Source organism: Miniopterus schreibersii (genome assembly GCF_964146895.1).
Source record: "Miniopterus schreibersii genome assembly, chromosome: 8".
NCBI classification, from domain to species: domain Eukaryota; kingdom Metazoa; phylum Chordata; class Mammalia; order Chiroptera; family Miniopteridae; genus Miniopterus; species Miniopterus schreibersii.
This window is the reverse complement of record NC_138109.1, coordinates 82853057-82863711: the sequence shown is the minus strand read 5'-3', so window position 1 is coordinate 82863711 and position 10655 is coordinate 82853057.

The following is a 10655-nucleotide window of genomic DNA, read 5'->3' as shown; positions in this document are numbered from 1 at the left end:
TCCAAGTCTCCCAAGTTTGATTGGTCCAAAAGGCACTGTTCTGATTGGTCAGAATGAAGCTGCTCTGATTGACAGGTGAAGATGCTAATGGGGGACAAGCGAGGTGTAGCTGCGCAGCGCCAATTGGGCAGGGACAGCCTCAGTGCTACTGGTTGAGAGAGGATTCCCGGAGCTCCTTTATAAGGGCTGCTCGGCGGAGGAGCAGGCACAGGCGGGCTGCTCGGTGCAGACGCGGTGCGCAGTGCGGCTCCTCCCCGCAGTGCGGCTTGCGTGGGCGGGCCCTGTTTTTCCATTTGAGCCTGGTTAAGCCACCGGGAGCCCTTCTCAGTAGGCTTCTTCTTTCTCAGGGTCCACAGTCCCAAAGTTCTGGCAAGTGTTAGGAAGAGTGAACTCCGATTTTTGGATGATTTTTCTAACTTGATATGTTAGGCTCAAAAATGAAATGAATGGAACAATGAGTTAAGAATATTTTTTGGCCATTCTATAATTTGAAATTGTGCAGAAATGGAGGATCATAAACTTGTATACCTATTGTACAAGAGCAACCATCATAGGAACATCCAAAAGCAAGGACTTTGAGAAGAGATTTGTAGGGGAGGGAAAAAATTATTTTTCCTGTATACATCTTAGGTTTATTAGCTGGGACCCTGTCAATATTTTGTTAAATGGACAAAAGCAGATTTAAAAAGAGAAAACAGAAATCTGTTAGTGTGTGCAGCGATCACACACATGGGAGAACTTAGTGGTGAATCTGGGCTTATATGGCATTTTAACAAAAGAGCAATACATTCTTAGAGAAGTCACAAGACAAACGGAAAGGACTTGGAGTTTCAAAGGTGGCAAATTGTAGAAAGGTAAATATATAGGGAACCTAGGAAAGGTAGGGAGTAGTTAGCAAAGTTTGTTGCATAGATTCCTCTGGGTTAATATGGGTTTGGCGTGGTCGCTGGCCTTTCTGCTTTTAAGGAGATGAGGAGAGAGTGGAGAACTTTTTTTTATCTGCTGCTTCTCCACTGCCTTCCACTCGAAATAGCCCTTATGCCACAGGGGCGTGCTTTGGTGTGGCATATTCCGCTGCCCTTCAGGTTCTAGGGCTGCTCTCAAAGCAGATTGTGAAGGGAAGTGTTACTAAATATGGAAATTCTATATACATAATTTTAAACATTAATAGAAATATATCGACATATGGTCATCCTCAAACGCAAGCAAAATACTTTATAATAATGAACAATAAATGAGACAACAACTGTGAAGTTTGTTGAATGTCTTTTCTTTTAATAAATGTAAGGCTTAATTTTTTTTAGAAATGATACATGCTTATTATGGAAAATCTACTCAGAGACCATTATTGTTAATATTTTAGCACCTTCTTGCAGTCTTTTAAAATGGATTTCAAGATTATAGTGTGTGTTAACATGGAAATGTAATCCTATATCCATCTTTATTGTTACCTAATGTGTATTTTCAAAATTATATATTGTAATGGGAAAATATTCATTATGTAATATTGAGTAAAAATTTAAAAATACAAAATTAATTTATACTGTATAATCCTACTTTATACATATGCTTTGGTCATGTATATATTATACATACATATATATATGAAAAAGGAATAAACATAAAAACCACAAAATTCTCCATGTATGCATGTATATTTTATTCCCATGGCCACATATATGCATGGCTTAGCGGTTGAGCATCAACCTAGGACCCAGGAGATCGTGGTTCGATTCCCTGTCAGGGCACATGCCCACATTGCAGGCTTGATCCCTGGTGGGGGCCATGCAGCAGGCAGCCGATCAATGACTCTCTCATCATTGATGTTTCTATGTCTCTCCCTCTCCTTTCCTCTCTGTGAAATCAAAAAAGACATATATAAAAAAAGTATTAAAAAAAAGAAAAAGAATCTGGGTTGGAGTTGGCCACAGTGTGACCTTGGGCAAGGCTCTTACCTCTTCAGACTTGGTTCACAAATCTAGAAGAGAAATTAAATGATCTTATAAATGTAAAAGAGTTTAGTATAGTGCCTGGCACACAGTAGGCCCTCTGTTATTATTTTATTCCTGAATCTTGGCTCATTTTGCCTGTAGTTCAACGTTTCCTCCACTAGATGGTGATGGTAGAAAAATAAAATGAATAAACCATACCAGCTTTTCTAACCAAATTTAAACTTTCTTTTAAACTTAGCATAAATTCAAATAAATTTAAACTTTATTATAAGGTCACAGGAAATGAGATGAATGGAAAGCAGTAAAATCGAGGCTTAAATGTTCTCCTTTAATCCCTCACTGCTTAATTGTTTTCAACTGGCCTTGGCAGTTGGCTTTGTGTGGTGCAACCATCCTGTCTGTCCCCTTTCCCCAGACTCAGAATAGGGATGATGTATTCAGTGGGTGACTCAAATAGCCCTCTGTTCAGGGGCCACAATAAAAGCCTCACCCTGGCTTTAGTGCTTAAGTGCAGGTATGTGGTAGGCAGTTAGACACAAACAGAACAAGGACCATGAGCCAGGTATGGAAAATCACCAGGGCAGAAATCCGGGTACCTAGCAACAGGCAAAACCAGGCTGGGACCTTGCCTCCAGGGTGTCCTTTCCTCCACTAGCATATGGCTGGTCATGGTGGTTTAGACCCCCTGACCTTTCATATTGCTTACTGGACCACTCCCTGATCTTTCCTCCTCTGCCATGTCGCTAGTCCTGCAGGTTAGACCCCCTCAGAGGGGGAACAAACAAAGGGGCCAGAGAATAGACCTTAAGCATTAAGCCCCCAGGACAATGCCCCATTCCCACAGGCACGTTTTCCTCGCCTCTCAAATCCGTCTAGGCCTCAGTTGTGTTTCAGCTCCAGGCCTAGAAAAGCAGCAAAACCAGACAAACAACACCATGCTTGACATCAGGACCAGTTGCAAAGACTAAGGACACCCCCCTCTCCCGGTGCATATCAACCAGCAGAGACCATGACCCTGAAAGGACACGGTTGGAAATGTGTAACTACTATTCTATTGGGATCCTCCCCTGAGACCTCCAGATAAATACCCACAAGACTGAGGACCTTGTGCGGCTCTCTCTATGGGGCTCACCATGCCTTTCCCTACCCCCTTCCCCCAGGCATGTTTCTTTGCCTCTCTTCTTGCTAAGCTCCAAGGGCCCTTCTCTTGCCTCTTTAATTTGTTTCCTGAGCCCATTTCTTCTACGGCTCACTTCTCCTATCTCTGTGACTTTCTAAATAAATGTTCTCTTAGAGTTTGAGTCTTGCCTCTGAATTCTTTCTTAGCCAGAACTCAAGTACCGAGGTTGCTGAACCCAGGTGTAGTCTGACTCCACTGGTCTAACACCTGGTGCCATTTTTCTGCCAACAGGTATTTAATGAATCTCCTAGTATTATTGAACTTCCAGGCATCCTCTCACACCCTCAAATTCATATGCAAAGTGTGTTGGGATATGTTGGACAATTTGAGTCCAGTTAATTCCATCTTAATGCACATCCCTGGCATGTTTAGTCACCATCCTGAAAGTTAGCCTTATGGTCATCTGTTCTTCTTGCTTTGTGATTCCTCTCCCCCAACCCAACCTCCTGCTCCTTTCTTTTCCTGACTTTCCCCTGTATCCTCTAGAATCTGTGGCACAGTTCTTATTGAGTTTATTCTAACAAGTTGTGTACATTTCTTGCTATTGTAATAAGACTTTTTAATTGTTTTATTTTCTTACTGGTCTTATTGGTCTAAAAGAAATGCATTGGCTTTTACTAATTTTTTACTATCTTTCCTTTTTTGGGAACAGTTATTAGTTTTAGGTGATTTTCAATTGATGTTTTATTTTCTTACTGGTCTTATTGGTCTAAAAGAAATGCGTTGGCTTTTACTAATTTTTTACTATCTTTCCTTTTTTGGGAACAGTTATTAGTTTTAGGTGATTTTCAATTGATACCTGTAGTATAAAAAGAACATATCTGAACTTTTCTCTGTTTCCTGGCACAGAGTTCAAAAACCCTTGGAATTTGCTGAGTAATAGAAGAGTCTTTATTATGCCAATGAGGTTACTCCTAGTGAGTCCCTAGATAGCTTCAGAATGGGGGCTGATTACCAGAAAGAACAGCCACATAATTAGAGGGTTGGAACATCAGGCCAGCCATCTCTGGGGAGTGAAGGAAGGGTGTTGGAGACTGAGTTCAATTACATGGCCAGTGATTCAGTCAATCATGCCTACATAGTGAAATCCCAATAAAAACACTAAGCTTGGTGGAGCTTCTTGGTTAGTGAATACAGGTGGGAAGGGAGGGTGATGAGCCTTGTCTCCATGGGAGAGGGCTTGGCAGCTCTGTGTCTGGGACCCTCTCAGACCTCACATTATGTGTATCCATTATTTAAAAATATAATCATACCTAATGTGTTTTTAGTGATTTCTGTGATTAATTCTAACAAATTATCAAAACTTAAGGGGTTGTGGGAACCCCCAGATTTGTAGCTTGTTGATCAGAAGAGCAGCCAGTCCCTGAGACTTGAGGCTGGTATCTGGCATGAGGGCAGTCTTGTGGGGAGGACTTTTCCCTTAATCTGTGGCGTCTGACGCTAACTTCAGTTAGTTGATGTCAGAGATGAATTGAGTTGCAGGTGACCCAGTTAGCGTCAGAACAATACTTCTGTCTCTTCCTCTTCAATACATTTATCTGTTATTTTGTTTTATTTTTTAATTACATTGGCCAGTACTACATATTATGAAATCACTGGAGAAAGCAAGTCTGTTTACCTTACGAAGTGAAATGTGAAGGGACATAGACAAAATTCTACTCCAATCCTTAATTTTTAAAAATATCTAGTAAAACAGAGAAAGACACCTTACTTAACATAATTATGATTGTTATTTTTTTTATCTCAAACTAGCTGCCATTATTCTGTTTAATGACAAAACCCACTAAAGGTATTTATCACATTCTCACAACGGCATATCTCGCTTGCTCGCACCGAGTGCCTGTCTAGCCTCTGCTGTGTCTGGGTTACTATCCACGCTCCATGTACGTAAGTCCTCTTACCCTTCCTGACCCTCCAGGCAGTTTGGTGCCCTTTGCCATATGCTTATTTGACACCTGTCTCTCCCTCATAACAGATACCTCCTGATATTATAATTACTCACATGTCTATTTCCACTCCTGCCCCCAACTTCCATTCGAGGATGGAGTTTTTCACCTTGCACCCTCAGTGCCAGGCCCCACGCAGCCACGTAGTGGGCACCGGGAATGTGCTTGGGTGGAATCAATGAATGAAGACAACCAGGCCGGCTTAAAGCACAGGCTCCTCTTCCCCTGATGTTCTCATTTGGAGTGTCGGTTTCTCCTGGAAAACCACCCCGACAGATGGGGCTTTTAGTTATGGGAAGATTAGATGAAGAATCTCTGTTGACATGGAGATATTTAGAGAACCCTTCTTCCATAAAGAAAAAAAAAATACCTTTTTTGGAGGTGAGTAAGATGATTACACCTAGGAACAATATAGAATTGCCACTGGGAAGAAAGACTGGTTGCTTCTGGGAGAGGCGGCTATTTGATTGAGGAGAGGAGAACAGGTGCAGGGTGTGCCATGACATCTGTCGCCTTCTTACCCCGCACACGGAATTTGCAGTCCTATGGAGAGGTGAGAGGGCTGGACTAGAAGATTTGTTCATGGAAACTGGGCATTCTGGGTATAAATGGTGCTGCTTTGGGATCTAGAAGACCTTTATTTCTATATTTAATTAAATTAAAATTAATACTAATAAAACATATTTTAAAATCTTACATGGCAATAGAAAAATGGTAGAAAATTTAACAGGAATGAGCAAAGAACTTAAATATATCCTTAATAAATGACAAAGACCGTTTCTGTCCCTGGCTGGGTGGCTCAGTTAGCTGGATTTGATCTCTGGTCGGGTTTGATCCCTGGTCGGGGCATGTATGGGAGGCAACCTATCCATGTTTCTCTCTCACATTGATGTCTCTCTCTCTCTCCCTCAACTCTAAAATCAATAATTAAAAAAAAAGACATATCCTCAGGTGAGGATTAAAAAAAATCTTTAATAAAAAAATATATTATTACACACCCGCTAGATTTAGCAAAACTTACAGTGTTGTAACAGACACAGCCACAGGAGCCGGCAGGAGTCTGTATTGGTAGACACGTGGAAGGTGCACCAGGCATGCGCAGTAAGTAACGCTCAGTGAAGGTCCAAACTGAAAACAGACAAAATGTCCATCAGTCATAGAATCCACGAGTAAATTTTGTAATATTTATACAATGAAATATTGTATAATAGTGAAAACTAACAAAGACACCTATTTACAATGATACAGTGAGTCCAAGACAATTTTAACTAAAAAATACAAAATAATACAAATAATATGAATACATTTACACTCAATTCCAAAACTGGCAAAACAAAACTATATGTTTAGAGTGCACATGAAAGTGGTAAAGCTACAAAGAAAACCATGGAAATTAATATTAAAAAGTTCACATTAGTGGTTAATTCAAGGTGGAAGACAAAGGAATGGGGATGTGGGGGTGCTGACAATATTCTAGTTCTTGACGTGAGGGTGGCTTTATAGTTATTTCTTAAGCTGTACTTACAGTTTTGAGTACTTTCTCTTTGCATATATTCCAATGAAAGAAAAAAATAAAGCTATTTTAAATTAGTGTGACTTCATTTTGCAGCCATAGGCTGGGGAGGCCCTGACTTAGTGACAGTAAGTGATCTTGCATTTTGACTTAGGAAAACTGAGATACTATGGAGTATTTTTCCTCGTTAGAATTTAGTTCTAAATTTTTCAGCAAATGATCTTTAACTTTTAAAATGATACTTGATAACATTAATAACAATGATATTAATGATGATAGCTTTAAAGTCTGCCATTTATCAAGTTTATCTTACACACCAGCCGTTGAAACCTCACGTCTTTACGTCAGCGCCCCTATAAGGTAAATGTCACTGTCTTCATGTGGGAAATGAAAAACACCGAGGCTCAGAAGACTGAGCAACTGTTCTGACTTTGCAAAGTTAGTAAATCTCAGATGAAAGCCTAAGCTATCTGTCTCCCATGCCCACACTTTCTCCACTAGGCCGGCCTCTTTATTATGGCACTATAAATTTATTTTCATGGCATTTTCTTCTGATAAACAAGGAGACGCACATTTGCTTTAGAAACTGGAGAAGGAGAAACTGTAATTGCTGTTCCTATTCTAGGGATAACCACTGTGATAGCTGGCTTTGGAGTGCTGTCGGTTTCCTAACTAGATAGTCATCTGAATTATCATGCATCTACATATTAATAGTATATATTTTTTTAGTCAAAATTGGAACCTTATTGCATATATTATTCTATAATCTGCCCTTTCCCCCCGTCACGTTCATTTTTTTCTTGGGTTGTTAAATATTCTTCTACACATGACTTAATGGAAATGTAACATTTTGTCTTATCTGTTATAACGTGTCTATTCTATATCTATTCACCAACGTATACTTAGGTTCTGTTTCAATGCTTTAAACATAATAAATAATGTCATTGTGGATATCTTAAAAGATAATATATTGTATACAACTTTGTTTGGGGGGAAAATTTATGTGAACTGCAATTTGGGGTCAAAGGGCATGACCAAATTTCCTTTCATAATGATTAGAGCCACTTACATTCCAACCTGAAGTACATTCAAGTGCCCATCATCTTATGCTCTCCCAGGCTTTACTGAAACTAAAAAACATTCCCCATATAAGAGCTGAAACTTATAATGCCATTTGACCTATTTTACCAGCTACCATGGTCCTTTTGATTCCCAAAACTTCAATATTTTTGAACCTATAAGATAAAATCTAACAACTTTGATAAACCATTACATAATAACCAAATTGATTTTCTACCTAAAAATACAACTTTTACCCTTAATAGGAAATAACATCTCTGAGGGCATGTGACGTTTTCACCTATCTACCCACCTGCCCATAAGTCCCCTCACCCACGCAGTGTCTTCCCCTATGGAAAATCTCTCCTGAACCTTACCCTCTTGGGAAAAGCAGGCCAACATTTGGTCAGAGGAGCATGGCTTGGGCTTTGCACCTCTCTAATTTCATGCCTTGTTATGATCATAAGCTTCTTCCAGCTACTGAAATTCACTTCCAATTTAGGAAGTAGCAAAGCATTCCCAAGAATGTAAACATTAATATACCCTTCCTCCAGTTCCAAAAACTAAAATATGATGACTCATGCTGTAAAACAGATTTTTAAAAATTGGGCATGAACACTCTTAGCCTTTCCCCGATTGTTCAGAATAGTCACAACAGTAGCATGAATTTTACCTTGTAGCAAGCATTTATTTATTTTATTCTTTCATTTTCAGGCTTAGATAATTAATGGGAGGGAGAAATGTACATGGAATGGAGGAAAAGGCAGAAAGCTCCTCTGGTGTTGGGTTGGAATTAGAAATATATAAGGATGAACTCATTATTTAAATATATATATATATTTCCTAGTTCTGTCCACTGAAAGGACTAGAAGCAAGGACACCCCAGTAGCTGATCTTGATTTCTAAATACCGTTCTTCTCTAAAAGAAACCAGGGCTCCCTTGAGAAGTAACAGATTCTGGAAATAGGACAAGGGAAGTACAAGGTAATCTCTGAACATCTTGTTATGCCGGAAAGTAAGGAAGTACTCAGAAAATAATAATAACATGGCAAAAGTACACAGAAGCTAACTCAAAGGAGCTGCAGCGACCAAATCTGGAAAAACGGGGGCATCAAAATGAATAACATAGGAAATGCATATTCATTTTAAAATCCATGCTTTGCCCGGCCAGCCGTGGCTCAGCGGTTGAGCGTGGACCTAGGATCCAGGTGATCCGGGTTTGATTCCCGGTCAGGGCACATGCCCGGGCTGCGGGCTTGATCCCCAGTTGGGAGCGTGCAGGAGGCAGCCAGCTGATCAATGACTCTCATCATTGATGTTTCTGTCTCTCTCTCTCCCTCTCCTTTCCTCTCTCTGATATCAATGAAGATATATTAAAAAAAAAAAATCCATGCTTTGATTTGACTATGAACTGATGCTAAAAAGAGAAGGGGATCAGAATGGGCGTAGAGAGCTTTTCTATATAGAACAATATCAGTTAATACATGTAAAAGAAATTATAGAATTAGAAAATCAGCATTTGCCAGTCACTGTGGTAATAATTTATTCAGTCAAGAATGGATACTAAAAATTATAGGGTGATAGATTGTTGGGGAACAAGATACCCATACATTCTCACAAATTACTTACTAATTACAAAAAGAAAAAGGGTAACTTTACATTAGAGAAACCTGCCAGACACCACTTTAGTCAGAGCTCCAAATGTAACGTGACTCGTCATGACGAACACTGTTGGGTACCACCTACCCTGACACTTTGAGAAAGATAGGACATCACTCATGCGGTTTCACGCCCAGTGGTTTTCCTGAACCCAAACATAAAAAAAAATCAGGCAATTCAAATTGAGAGATATTTTTATAAAGAAATTGGTCCAGACTTTCCAAAATTATCAATAAGAGTTAAAAAAAAGACTGGATGATTGGTCCCCGAATAGATAAAAGGAGACTAAAAAGACAAGACCACTACATGAGCTACGTGACTTTTCATTAGACCCTATCATGTGAGAAAGTGTCTTTGTTCTCAGGAGACTTATGCTAGTAAGTTAGGGATCAAGTTTCACGAGATCTGAAACTCACTGTGAGAAAAGGGAGACGGCGAGTATGGAAGACAGTCACACTTGGTGAGTCTACGCTAAGGGTGTATAGATACTCATTTGCACGATTCTTTCAAATTCTCTGCGTTTCAAGAGTTCATTTTATTTCTTTATTGCTTATCCTCACCAAGAATATGTTTTTACTGATTTGAGAGAGAGGAAGGGGGAGAGAGAAACATCCATCGGTTGCTGCCCAGGCAGCTCCCCGACGGGAGCAAACCTGCAACCTCGGTGTGCGCCCTGCCTGGGAACGAACCCCCACCGTCCGGTGTACGGGACGATTCTCCAGCCAACCTGCCAGGGCTCCGTGTTTTCCGTTTTTAAAAAAGTAAGTCAGGGAAAGGAAAAGTCATATGAGCTTTGGAAATTTATTTATATATTTATGAACAGTGTCTGTACAATGTGCCTTGTTCCCACTGAGTGGCACATGCCTGTTTGCTAAGCACTGTATCAACTCAGTGACATGTGTTGACATTTTACAAGAAAGCAAGAGGATATAATTAGATGAAAACACCGTACAGTTGCTATAAGAGTAATGAACTCAAGAGATTAATTTTTAAATAGCTCCATCTATATTATCTAGTTTTTAAAATCCTCCTGTTTTATTTTCATTACACAAAATGGAGCTACGTACTCACTGGCGCTTGGGCTACGTGAGGGTCTAATACCGAGCTGGGCCGTGACCGCGCTGGGAATTCTGAAACAGCGCCGTCGTCTGCTCAGAGAATCATGCCCCTCAGCAGAAGACAAGAGAAGTTAGTTTTAAATTACCATTAATTTTTCTATTAATCACAGAGTTATACATTATGTGGTATTCACACCAGGGAAAGAAAAGAGTGAGAGTCTTCACTTTTCCCCGCTCACCACTTCCTTTCTTTTCTTCAGCCCCCGGTGACCCAACAAGTGTGGGGTA